Source organism: Pagrus pagrus, assembly GCF_965226575.1.
Source record: "Pagrus pagrus genome assembly, chromosome: 1".
Classification (NCBI taxonomy): Eukaryota; Metazoa; Chordata; class Actinopteri; order Spariformes; family Sparidae; genus Pagrus; species Pagrus pagrus.
The window spans coordinates 16,925,218-16,939,361 of NC_140185.1; positions in this window are offsets into that span (position 1 = coordinate 16,925,218).

A 14,144-nucleotide genomic window follows, 5' to 3' on the forward strand; every position below is an offset into this window, starting at 1 on the left:
CAAAAAGGACCTTTTTAAAGTACTCATAATTAAAAAGAAGAAGACCCCAGTGTATATTTTGTACTCTATAACTGATGCATTAATGTGTAAGTGGCATTTTATTGTCAAAGTTGGTTGCGGTGGAGTAAATTATAAGAATTTAATCCCATTGGGAAGTTTCATCGTGCATGTTTTGGATGTAAATTCTTAATCTGTAAAGTTATTAGGGACATGAGCTTCATTTACACTTCTGCATTTTGAGTTACACCTTACCTTCGGTGGCTATGTGCGTATGATCCGAAACTACAGCGAAGGCTACAGAGATGGAGTTAGAGATAGAGATACCGCAGGGCCGGATCACGTAGGAATTGTGTGTCGAGCATTGCAGTAGATGCCATCAACAGGTGAACTCTGAACTAACTGCTTCGGGTACCTACAGCAAGACTCCTGTTAAATCGAGTATAAATCGAGCTTCACTTGCTCAAATAAATGTTTGAATTAAAAGCACAAATGTTTTACTACGAAATGTTGAAATGAAATTTAAAAGATAACATAAAATAGAAACACTCAGGTCAAGTACAAGTACCTCAGATTGCTAATTAAGTGCAGTACTGGCGTAGATGTTTTTAGTTTCTAACAGCGAAGGCTCAGAATAGGACTGCTGAGTGCTGGGTTGTGCAAAAATCATTGCTCCTCTTTCAACACTCACTACTCGATACTCGCCGTATGTAGTGCATAAACACACAGCACCACTGGAGCTTGGAGCAATCGAAACGTGTTGTCATGTTCAGGTGATGAATCACACTTTGGTTGGACAGAGAGGAATAATTGTCTCATGTTGTTTTGTTTTTTAGTGCTGCTCAAGGTGGGATTCATTCCTTAAAAACACATAAAAATGTGTTTTCTTAAGTTATTAATAGGGCTCGACCGATATGTCTTTACTGTATCTTTACTTTTTTATGGCGATACCAGTTATTAGAAATCAAGGAGACAAAAAAACAATATTTAAGAGCAATACTCCTTTTTGGTAAATGAAAGTCTCTGTGTGTGTGGGATGAACCTAAGTACATTTTACTCAAGTACTGTTCTTAAGTACAATTTTGAGGTACTTTCCCTGAGTATTTCCTTTATCTGCTACTTTATACTTCCTCTCCACTTAGGCCGGGACATTGTGTGAGAGGATACTGCATCAGAGCCAAAGAAGCACATTTTTTAAATTAGTTTATCGGCAGTCTGACAGAAAAACCACTGTTACTGATGATCGGAAGAATGAGAAGTAACAGTTTGTTTATTTAAATACAGATTGTTGTTTTTGAATCCTTTAGGTGTAACACTGTTAAGTTAGAGCTTTTAAAGGTTTCTGATCAGTAAGGCAGTTTCAGTTCAGTTTGGCTCAGTCTTGGAAGAATCATCTCCAATGGACTGCGAGCACAACCTTCATGTGACTGTGCACTGGTGGCCACTCTGCATCTCTCTTTGTGTGTTTGTATTTGTGCCCACATGCTTGGAAACAAATATCAAACTGTTCATGTAGCGGGATTTACTTCCCATACGTCCACTCAGATCAGTGAGATGTCACACTTCACTGTTGTCCCAATTACTTTCCGACCTTACCCGGCACACAAGCACACACACACACACACCCAAATGACCAGTCATAAAGTATACATAACACACCACATATTTACAGTGCGTACACCCTTTTATACACAAACACCCTAAGGATTCATTACGCTTTAATTAGATATCCCTGCTGATTTCTTCCTCAGGCCCACCTTCAAACCCCAGACTCCCCTGGGACTGTGTTCAGGACGGAGCTGTGTTTATGGGTTCAACACGTGCCCACACACACCCACTGTCACACTCTGTCCCCTCCTTTTATATTCACCATCATCTGGCTGTGAGGGGCTGAAATGATGTCATACAACACGAGCTCAAGGTCAACTCAACGTTCGCCTGCATTTTAGCACCAATTTCATGTGCTTTTGCTTATCATTCAGTCAGGGGGGTGTGCACTGGCAGTTTGGAGTGTGTGTGTGTGTGTGTGTGTTTCATTTGAAATCCCACCCCAGTCCTCAAACACAAACACACTTTAGCTCTCACACCATAAACCATCTGAAGGCTTTATTGATTTGGCAATGAATCAATTAGTGAATTATTTAATTAGCAAAGCATTATGGGTCAGCGCAGAGCTGCTCCCACCCCGCAGTGTTCCTAGGTCTCTTTAAATCATTTTACACATATGTTTGGGTGTGGGCATGAGGTCCTGTCTGTGCGAGATGACCATACAAAAGTTCGAAGCAGAGTGAATTCAGACCTGATCCCAGTGGGACCTTGTAAAGTGGGCCCAGTAAAGTTTCTGCAGTCACTTACCAGACGAGGGGTCTTATTTCTTTAAAGCTTTATGTGTGCAGACCCAGAACTTTTGCTGTCACTCAAGTCCAAATTAGTCTTGGCTGCAGCTGAAAGAGGGAGAAATATGGACATTACGTCTCCCCCGTTGAGTGGATGAGTTATGCCTTGTGTTCGTGATCGTGGCGTCCTTTTCCATCCAGCAGCTTTTCTTTGTGCTCATTAATTCATGGGAGTGTTTGGGTTAAAATGCATAATGAGTTCATTAAGGGGGATTGGCGTAATCAGGAAAGGTATCGCCTTAATTACTGGCTCAGGGCCAGACCAATCTGTTCTCTGTGAGATCGGCAACCCACCCTGTCCACAGAGCTCACTAATTTAATTAAGTGTACAAAATGCTACACCCTAACGTCGCCCTTGGGGGCAATTATGGCACGAGAGATTGAAAGATCTCCGCCGGGGGTATTTTACTTACTGGCAGGAGATTGCCTGTGTCAGTTAGCTGATTGCATTGATTATATTGATTTGTAACAGCTTTTCGGGTAATTTCATCTGCAAAGGTGAGAGCAACACGTTGGCCCAGGGACTTTTTTATTTATTCTTTCTTTATTTAGACCCTGGACTCTTTTGCCAAGTGATTAGATGAAATGGAGCTCCACAATAAGTCTTTTAAAGTGGGAGTTGGGGAGGGAGGATCGATAGTTTTTATTTGCCGTATAAGGTCAGTACAGGTTGGATGTTATGAATTCTTTTAAAGGCATCACAACTCTTTTACCTAAAGCGAAAGTGCTGCATGGTTGTGCTGAAGCAGCGGAAAGTAGCTTAAATTGGAAGCTAGGACAAGATCTTCAGCTCCAAAGTGGACAGGTCCAGTGTACCCGAATCACGTAAACCAGCACGTAGTGATGGATTCCTTCATTTCTGCGCTCAACACTATCCTGAACTTTACAGAGCAGGAAAGATATTCTGTGCGTCTCCTAACAGTATGATAACATGATACTCAAGTAAAGTAAAAGTATCTCAAAATTGAACTTGGCTACATTCCATCACTGCCTGACACCAGTAAGCTAATTGAACTCAAACTGGAAACGGACAACTTTTTTCCCTCTCCCTCTTTCTTATTGGTATAGTGCCGCTGTTTCAAAGAGTGGGTTGTTTCTGTTTTCTAACCAAGCAGCACAGGACAAAACATTAGTTTATTCATTTCTTTAGTCTATAATGGAGACATGAAGGAAGAAATGGTGCCAGCCTGAGTAGATCACAAGAAACCTGTAATTGAGGTTTATAGGGAACCAATCGCATGTCAGACTGCATTATTATTCTTTAACCGTTACATTGTGCAATAAACATTTACTTCACAATGATACGTTAAAGCAAAAACTTGTCTATTGCCAGTTTAAGGTATCTGACCGTATCAAGCACTAGTCGATAATGGCACTCTCTTTACCCCCTGACTCACTGGGATTAAGGATGTAACTTCTAGTGGAAACAATCAATTTTATAACAACACTGACAAAGAAACTGATGATAATGACTGATATCAACCTGCTGTGTCTGATCTGTGCATTCTTACTGTGAAATTTTACCCTGACTTTTGCCCACATAATTCCCTCGTTTCTGTCAGTTATTCTTGTCTGTGTGCACCAGCTAATTTATTTTTTAAGTCTCAGAAGGTGATAAACTTCACTATTGGTGTACTAGTTTATAATTATTTAGCCTTGGTCAAGGGGGAAGTATAATAGCAGGGATCTTAACTGATATATTTCTACTTGTATGCCAATGGAAAATAATTGATGATCATCTGTAATATAGTGATAACTTTAAGGAAAACCAAGAGGACCGTTCACCATCTCAGCTCTATGTTAACATGAACAATATGCTTTGTAGGATTTGTCAGCAGATTGAAAAATAATGATATTCTTATTGTAAAAATTACAGATTTCTTTTTAAAACATTTTTAAAAATATAATCCAATTCTTGTAAAAATTATTATTGATAAGGTTTGTTTACACCTACGATTAATTAGACTGATTACTAGTGTCCTCAAATGTGTTTACGAGGAACCTATTCTATGGAAAATATCATTGCATGATAACAGGAAGGAAGCATTTGGGGAAAAACTGCTGCAAACTAAGAATACTGAATATGCAACATTTCTTTATTTGCTTTCTCTATTTGTGGCACAGATCCTTATTGTGTTTATTTATTTATTTATTTATTGGGGAGACGTTTTCTTCATTTGCTTGTGTTTTTGATTTAGAGTCGAGGTCTCTCGGCCACTGTAGGAATGCCACTGAAATGCCTACAATTCTGCCAATTAAAGAGAGAAATGTGACCCAACAGATTAGTTTTAATCACAGGCCTTTAACCTTTGCCAAGGCAAAAGTCAAAAGGAGGCTAATAGTTTGATGAGCAGTTCATCAGCGCTGATTAAGAGGATGGGATGACAAGATAATCCCGAGGTGGCACAGTCATTAACTGCGGCCGGAGAGGAGCAAATTAGCTGATTAAACATCGTCCCGCCCAGCCAATGCCAAGCGGTCAGAAGGGAGGGTCTTCATGGTGATTGATGGTTGAGGAGGTGTGGAGGAAGTGTTTATGTCGCTTGGCAGTAGAGTTGTCACTGAATGAGTGAAGTGTCTTCATCAATTTGGAGCCATTACCATGTCAAAAGGAGAGGATGGTGCTTGAGGGAGGGGAACAGATTGGGGGAGGAGAGAAGCAGAAAGGCCATCTGCATACTACAAGCTTTATTCATTTTCACACACACACACACACACACACACACTCCTCGCTCCTCCACACCCTCCCCCCACAGGCAGGCCAGTTTACCGTAAGGCTGTTTAATTTTCCTGAAATAGGGCTACGACAGCTGTGTCATGCTGATGAGAAGGTGTAGAGAAGAGTGGCAGCCTGTCACATCTCATCTATCTCTGCTCTCATACTCCTGAACAACCTCCTCCTCCTCCTCCTCCTCCTCCTCCTCTTCCTCCTCCATCTCTTCCTCTTCTTCTGTTGCCTTCACCTCCTCATGTCTCTTTACACCTCCTTCTGGGATGTCAAACCTTTTCCCTTAAATAAACGTAGCAGTCCCAGTCTGTTAAACTGGTGTGTGTGTGTGTGTGTGTGTGTGTGTGTGTGTGTGTGTGTGTGTGTGTGTGTGTGTGTGTGTGTGTGTGTGTGTGTGTGTGTGTGTGTGTGTGTGTGTGTGTGTGTTGGAGAGGGGGGGAGGGGAGGGGCATTGATTGACGTCTGAAAAGGACAAAAGTAATAACTGGGAGCTGTTTTTTATTTCACCTGCATTGATTGTTATAGGTCTCTTTATCATCTGACCCGGCTCAATTATGCCAATTGGATAGCGCAGTGACACTGTGAGGTTGCCGGGACAATAAAATGAAACACAGAAAGTGAGAGGGGGATTAAAGCATGTGCACGTGTGTGTGTGTGTGCGCGTGTGTTTGAGAAAGGTGGAGTAAAGATGAAGTAGATGAGAGTAGAAATAGCTCGGCGGTGGAATATGCATCACTTAGGATGTATTACTCTGCAGAGAGAAGGACAACGATTTAAATGTTAGTGATGTCATTTCCACCTGTCAGTCATGTCAGCGTGCAATAAATGTGGAGCCATTACATAAATGAGATGTTGACGTGAACCTCTGTATGCATGCATGCAGAAACACACTGGTATCTCTTTAGTCACATGTAAATAGAATACAAATCTAGAAAATGACCTGAATCCATCGTGTTCACCGTTACGACAAACACTTTCATTAATTGTGCATCTATAATGTTTTTTTGCAATGCGATCGCGCAATCAGTTTAGTTATTGTTAAGTGTTTTTTGCACGTTTGTCTTTTACTTAAAGGATAAATTGAAAATTCAGCCATTATCTACTCACCCTCATGCCGTGAAGCTTCGTAGTCCACAAAACATTTCTGGATCTTTGCAGCAATCAGCGTTGCAGCATTCTCCTAAAAGTAGATGTGGACTTGTTGAACAGAGGACAAAAAAACTAAATGAAAACTAAATGGCTCGTCCAGTGTAATCCTATTCTCTGGAAGCTCACAAATTGATTTGAAAACATGTCATTTGCACCCTGAAATCTTCTCTGTAGCTGCGGAGCTAAAAGTGTTAGCATAGACCCAGTCTGAAGTGGGTGCACAAGCTCGACTGCGTGGCGGTGATGTTAATAACATCTCTCCAATTGATTTGCAAGTCCACTTCTATCCCAGTTGTTTAGGAGGAGGATGCAACACTGTTTTGCTTTGAAGCCCCAGAAATGTTTTGTGGACTGTGTAATCTCTCCAAACTTTCAGTCGGCATGAGGGTGAGTATATAAGGACTGAATTTTTAATTCTGAGTGAATCCTTCAAATTGTACCTTCAAACTACATTTCCAAGATCACCTTTCAACGAACCACAGAGGCCATTCCTGAAGAAGTTCTGAAGATGAGTTCATTGGATGGGAGCAGGTACATATTAGCAGATATGCCTTAAACTGGGGCCTGAATGACAGTTGCATGTAGATTAAAATAAAGTCTTCCAATGCATTGTTATAATTGATATGTACTTTTACTTGTGCATACTGTATAGTTGGTATCACTCCTGCTACTCTACCTGCTATTTGATCTAAACATACCTGCTACTGGCACCCCAAAGGTCTGCATTTGACATTCAGCAAGGTGTCCGATACTCGCAGGAGCCAATGCAGTGCACCCATTTTGTAGGTTGAAAGTGTTCGTATAGTAAAAGCTCAGTAAGAGAGTGAGAGCTTTTCAAGGTCAACCAACAGCTGCAGTGCACAATGTTGTGGTTGTATTGCACTGTAGTAAACTGAAGAAATTAATTATCTGCCCTTTATTCCACAAGACTATGATAATTGTTTTTTTCTTTATAACAGTTCTTCAAATATTTACAGCACCTCGACATTGTCAGTGAAAGGAAACACTTCCATAATTTGTACATAACTTGAAATATCAAACTTTGGATTTTTTAATATCAAACTAAATTTTAAACTACCATTAACCGCTTAACCATAATTTAAGATCGTTAGATTTAGGATCAACATCAAATTGCACTCACTCAAAGGTACCAGCCACCAAGATCCATGCATTATATCCCATTCCTCTCCCTATTCTTCCCCCTATCTCGCAAACAAACAGACACAGATGAAGTAATATTGGGAAGAAAAATGAATAGATATGAAAATACAAAAATGACATATTGCTCTGAATTGCAACCCAGATCAAAACCTCAGTCCTGTAATTAAGTAATTTTTGGGTACTTTTTACTTTAATGAATATTTTTTCAAGTCTGTAATTTTACTTGTACTTAAATATGCATTACACCAAGAAACCAAATCTTTAAAATCTTTTAAAATCACAACTGAATTAATATCTAAACCTTTCATCTGTATTTCTGTAGCCAATAACGCTGTCTGATCACAAACGGGCTGATGAAAACTCAAAACAGTGCAGCAGATGCAGGTTTGGAGAGATGACCACAACATTACCTTTGCCAACGTTTATGCTAATGTTTATGTTTTAGTACAGAGCACTCGGGCAGAAGTTCCAGTGCCATTTAAAATCTCTCAGGTACCAAACTATATATTTCCCAGTCTGGGTTTGGTTCAGAAGAAATGTATCCTCACAGTTCCTTTACAGAGATGGCTCACAAAGTTAGCTTGCCTGAGAACCTGTGTGATAACCTTTAGTGATAAGCACGCTAATTATCAGACTTTTTTCATGATGGATCTTCATGTGTCATAGTCGAACATCAGTGATGAATGTGTGGAAAGAACTGTGAGAATCATTTTTTATTTATCATGGCTGTGAGAGAGAGTTCAACACTTTGACGCCATTAAATTTCATGTACTTTGTGTTGATAAGCTTCAAATAGTACCAAACACAAAATGGGCCAAGAAATGCAACACCACCATTAGTTAAACGAACAACGTTGGATTTCTTCTTCTAATTTGTGCACACAAATCCAGATACCTGTTCCTACACGTGGACATGCAAAGTCATGTGTAACCTTCACAAACAGTGGATGGAGCCGTTGCGACTACGCCTCAGCCCGGAACTGTATTAATGATGCCAGCCGCTTTGATGCTGTCAGCCAGACAGATTACCCTGCTCTTAACCCGCTTTTGAACCCAGAGTGCCACACAAAAGCCAGCTGTGAGCGTTCATACCCGTGCAAACACATTAATGCCACTTTATTCACTGTCATTACTCCACAAGTGAAGGAAGGACACATTTGTTTTGAGTCAGCATTAAGATCATATGTCACTCACACTGAAAACAGGCTGGATTAGAAGGAGGTCAACAGTTCAGTGAAGGCATACAAAGTTGAAAGGGGAAAAGCATCATCATCATGTGTTGATTAGCTCAACAGTCCTGGGAAAGCAAATAAAGTTATGACAGCGAAAACTCAAATCGATCCATGTATTTTTAATGTATTACACAGCTGATCACAATGTTCCTGTTGTTAGAATTTAAATGGATTAATTTGCTGTTTGCTGGCCACGGTTACATCACTGTATTCAGTCTAGAATGATGTGTTATGATTGAATGTTGACATACTGGGAAGCATCTTAAAGGTCCACTGTGAACCATTTAGAGGGACTGAAGAGGATATATTGATAGAAATGGAATATAAGATTTATAAGTATGTTTTCATTAGTGTAAAAAACTAAAAGTAAGAATCACGTTACCTTAGAATGAGCCTTTTATATCTACAGAGGAAGTGGGTCTTCTTCCACGGACTCCACCATGTTGCACCGCCATTTTTCTACAGTAGCTCAGAACAGACAAACCAGACACAGAATTTTGACTTTCACACATAAACAGTGGTAGAGTATAAATCCATTCTAGTAGCTCTGGGATGCTACAAAATGCAAGTTCACAATGACTACACGCTGATGTTTAGGAGATTTAATCATCTTACACCACTTTTACACTGAAGTTAGCGTGTATACACAGGTGTTTTTAAACACGACTAAACCTGCTAATAATCAGCAATTAACTCCTTTCACATTGCTTTGTTTTAATAAGTCTTGATTAATAATATTCTAAATTAGACATATTTTTTCTGGAGCTGATAACAGATGTTGCTGTTGCTTTATGATCTCTGATGAGTTACACATGCACACAGTACCGATCAGACAGCTGACGAGGCTCCGACCACACAGACACAAACAGCGGTTACTTTTAATATATTTTACTTCACTCTCCCTTCGAAACTCATCGCCGACTGGACACTGTTCAAGTGCTGCTTGACAGAGACGGATGGAAAGATATAAACAAGTCAACGGCTAATTTACACAATTTACATTAACATTGCACATAAAAGCCAGATGTTAGCGGGTCTAAGTGGGTTTTTTTATGCCTGTGTGGAGGGGGTATTAGGGGTATAAGCATGCTAACTGTTTCTAATAAGCTCTGAACACATTCAAATTTTAACCTTGAGATTTTTCTCCATAAGGAATCACGAAATGTGTCCATTTCATCCTCACTCCATCCAATAGTTGTTTGATATTTTACTCACAAAACAAAAATGTCAGCTTAATGGTTGTGCTAGAGGAGTGCTTCATCCTCTGGGGACCATGATTTCAATGGCAATCCATCAAATATTTGTGAAGCGACGCTGTCCCTAGAGAAGCTACTGTGGCTAAAACACATAAGCACACATTCAGTGTTGGACCTCCATCATTTTCTGCCTATTTTATCTTTAATCATATTGACTATAATATAGAAAAATCTGGTGCTGATTATTTGTAATCTGATTGAGGCAATTTCAGTCACTGTGTGTTTATATGAGGCCTTGTGACTTTGATGTGTAAACTTAATTTCTCTTAATGTATTAACACTGAGCAATGAGTGACAAGAACTCAGTGTGATGTGACATATAAACACTTTAATCTAATTTGAATCTGTAGTCTATTTGAATCTGTAGTTTATGATCTAAACAGTGAAATAATGTTTTGTAGCCTCAGTTAGTGACATTAAAGACTGAAGTGTAAACTCCTTTTAGGGCAGAAAACTGTTTCTATGTGTCACTTTGCAGTTTGCAGAGCTGAGGTGGGAGATGCAGGCAGCAGGGGGGAGGCCGGGTTGGAAGGTCAGTGTCTCTCCTGCCGGAGGAGGGGAGGCAGTCTGTGTAGGTGGAGGGGGGATTTAATTAGAGCAAGTGCCTGCATCCCCCTCTGGTCTCCTGCTCCGAATTACTACTTGCTGCCAAGGGTTAACTGGCCTGATAAATGGGATCAGTCACACTCGCGCGCACACACACCTGTGTGGAGAGGGAATGACTAAGGCCTGTATAATACCAACAGAATGGAGGAAGATACAGATCTTGAAACAACATGTAGCCTACTGATATGCTGCACTCACGCAAACATACTCTTACATCGATGTCAAGTTTTGCAGAAGTCTTTGTAAGCGAACCTAAGCGAAGGCTCGTTAAGTGTTGGATAGGTGACATTGACATTGAAAGGTGCTTGTGAATTTCAAACTTCCATCACATCAGATTTAAGGGGATGTATCTGGCTCTATGTCCAACTGCGAGCTCTCATAAACACCCTCACTTCCTCACGTTAGTCTTAGAAATATTCAGTATAACCTGAAGATTGGTAGATGGCAGTCTTCTGTTCATCTATCCAGTTTTTAGCCATATAAAATATATAGAAGGTGCCAATGTGGAAGCACCTGAAATCTGCATTCTTTCTAATGGCCAGCAGGGGGCAACTCCACTGATCTAAAACAAGTCTGACTCTATGTAAGCTTATGAGAATATGACCCTACTTCTCACTTGATTTATTACCTCAGTAAACAGTTTCTGAATGAGTTTGTGGTCTCAATCGTTAGTTTCAAGTCTTCTTCAATACAGCATGATGCTCATTTAGTAACTTATGGTCCTATTTAGAGTAAAATGTGGCTACACTGTGAATGACATGTCATGACCACGGCATGTCCTTGGGATATCCTCCCCAGCTCCACCCTCTCATCTAATTATGGTCACTTCTGGCTCAAAAAAACACAATGGCATCGACCATAATGTCAAACTCGAGGCTTCAAAACAATGGCCGACAAACACTAAATAACTTAACCACCCGTCATCTTGAACTGTACTTTGGGTTTAACGCTATTCAGCTAATGTTAGCATGCTAACACTCAGCAACAATTAATTTGATGAACATAAACATTACACCTGCTAAACACCATCATGTTAGCACTGTCGTTGTGCACGTGTTCGCATGCTGACATTAGCATTTAGCTCGAAACGCTGCTGTGCCTTATTACAGCCTCAGAGCCAACACATCAGCACTGTTAAAAAGACAGAGTACCAAATGAAAACAGATCCAATACATTTACGTCTTATTTAAATGACCTGAAGTTAGAGTAGGGCTGCAACTTACAATTAATTTAAACTAAAATGTCTTGTTTTTTCCATAACCCAAAGATTACTGTCATAGATGAGTGAAGAAACCTAAAATTATTCACATTTAATCATCTGGAAACAGAGCATTTTGACTTTTTTCTGAAAAAAATAACTCAAACTGATTAAGCGATTGTCAGAATAGTGCACGATTAATTTAATAGTTGACAACTAATCAACTAATCTATTAATTGTGGTAGCTCTAATCCGCTTACTCCATGTCTTTTAATATCAGTATGTCCAAAAGGAAACGGGTCCTCCACTTTGCTGACATTCCTAAGGTCACTTCCTGTGAGTGAACCTCTGTGTGAACACACCTCAGTGAAGGAAAGTATGTTGAGTGACACGCCACCGGAGCGTGTTTTTTCATAAATCTCCCGTCTTAATCAAAGCGGAGGCTGTGTCCATTAATAACCCAGCGTGGTTGGCCTGATGACAGAACACAATGCACCTAATGGAACAATTTATTTCCATAATGCTGCATTGTCAGTGCCCACAGCCTGAGGGAGGGGGAGCAGGAGAGGGAGCCGGTGAAAGAAAACAGAGAGGACAATGAAGGACATTAAAGGCAAATTCAGTGAGTTTTGAAAACAGTAGTGGGTGTAACTATAGTATTATTTAAGACTTAAGGCAGAATGAAGATGAAATAGGATCTTTTATTTTTCATTATTCACGTTTCTACCGTCATAATCCAAAGTCCCACCATACATTTCTGAAAGGCAACTGTACATCTGTAAACTAGCTGGGGTCTCCAATCGACAGACGATCAGCAGCCCAACCTTACAGAACAGTTTGACTACAGTAGTCAGCTATGTGACAAACATTGAGAGCCTGTCATACTACTGGGGACTTTTTTCAGGACAAGGTTAAACACCTGTTGACCCTGAGGTTCACAGGCGCAGATGTGTCTTAAGTTTTCTTTAAACAAGATGATTAATGTCCCACTGATTGCTGATCTGAACTATTTCTCATAAATTTTATCTATTCAATGGTTGGAAAGTTAAAGTGCAGTCATTCTCTGACCACGTCGAGGTCAAACCAACAACAACCTAAACATTTCAGCTGATGTTGTGGTATCGTCACAGACGCGTGGATGACCATCAGCCGCTTGTACTGAATGAGTGTTGAGGATGTGACACACACAGAACTTTGCTGGTCTGGAGTCCGTTTGAGGGGTCAACCACACATGCGTCTTCGCTATTGGTTGTGGCTGCCGCTTCGCTGGTCAAAGTTCACCATGTTAAACTCCACACGAGGCCAAGTACACACAATGACAAATACAACATGCCTTCTAGGGCAGGGGTTCCCAACCACCGGGCCGTGGACTGGTACTGGGCCTTGGGTCATACACTACCGGGCTGCAAAAACCCGGTTTTGCCATTTATTTTCCTGGGAATGGCAACCTTTTTATTACATATAAGGCAAATAGTTTTCATTTAACATGAAAATGTCTAAAAAAAAAAGATTTAATTTACATTTTACTGTAGTTTGGGCAGCATTATGCTTTCACTAGGCTTAATATATTCATTTCTCAACAAAGTTTCAAGCAAAAAAATATTTAAATGATTTTTAAAGATTATAATATGACTTGCTATGTATGCTGTTTTATTTTGTGTGAAGTAAAAGTGCCCTTTAAAAATGTAGGATCCTGACTTATTAATTATTTGTCATTATCTGAGCACGACAGGAGGAGTCAGTTCAGTTAAAGGAACTTGTGATCCTAGATCTATGGACACTGCAGTACAAATAATAATAATAATACAAATAATAATAATAATACAAATAATACAAACAATAATAATAATAATAATAATAATAAAGGGCCTTTGAAAGATTATCCCAGCAAAACATCTTTCATACTTGTTCTTAATTCATGAACACATGAGGGAAAACAATTCAGATCAGATTTAGTAAATAGATCACAAGATTTTTTTCTCTCTCTCTCAGTGCTTCCATATTGAACCGTTGGTGTTTTTTTCAGCCAGGAAGACTATCACATATATTAAATTCTCATGTTGGGTCAGAACAGCCAAGAATATGAGCTGGTCTCACCCAAATCACTGAATAAAGTTATAAATTACTGTTTCTGTACAGTAATCAGTGAAACAAGACAAGGCAAGACATCGTTGCTCTGCCATTCAGAGTTAAGTGAGAGTAAGAGTTATGTTGACCTAAAAAAAACAAAGAAATTGGGGGTTTGTACATTTGTTGGCATATATTGTTAAATAGGTGCACAATGTGATCGTGGATGTAATCTAAAATGGTTAAAAGGGCATTTTTCATTGCAGATTGACTTTAAGTCTCCCTGTCGGCCCTCTAAGGGAAAAAGTTTGGACACCCCTGTTTGAATTAATGACTGAAGTTTTCTGTTCTGGGC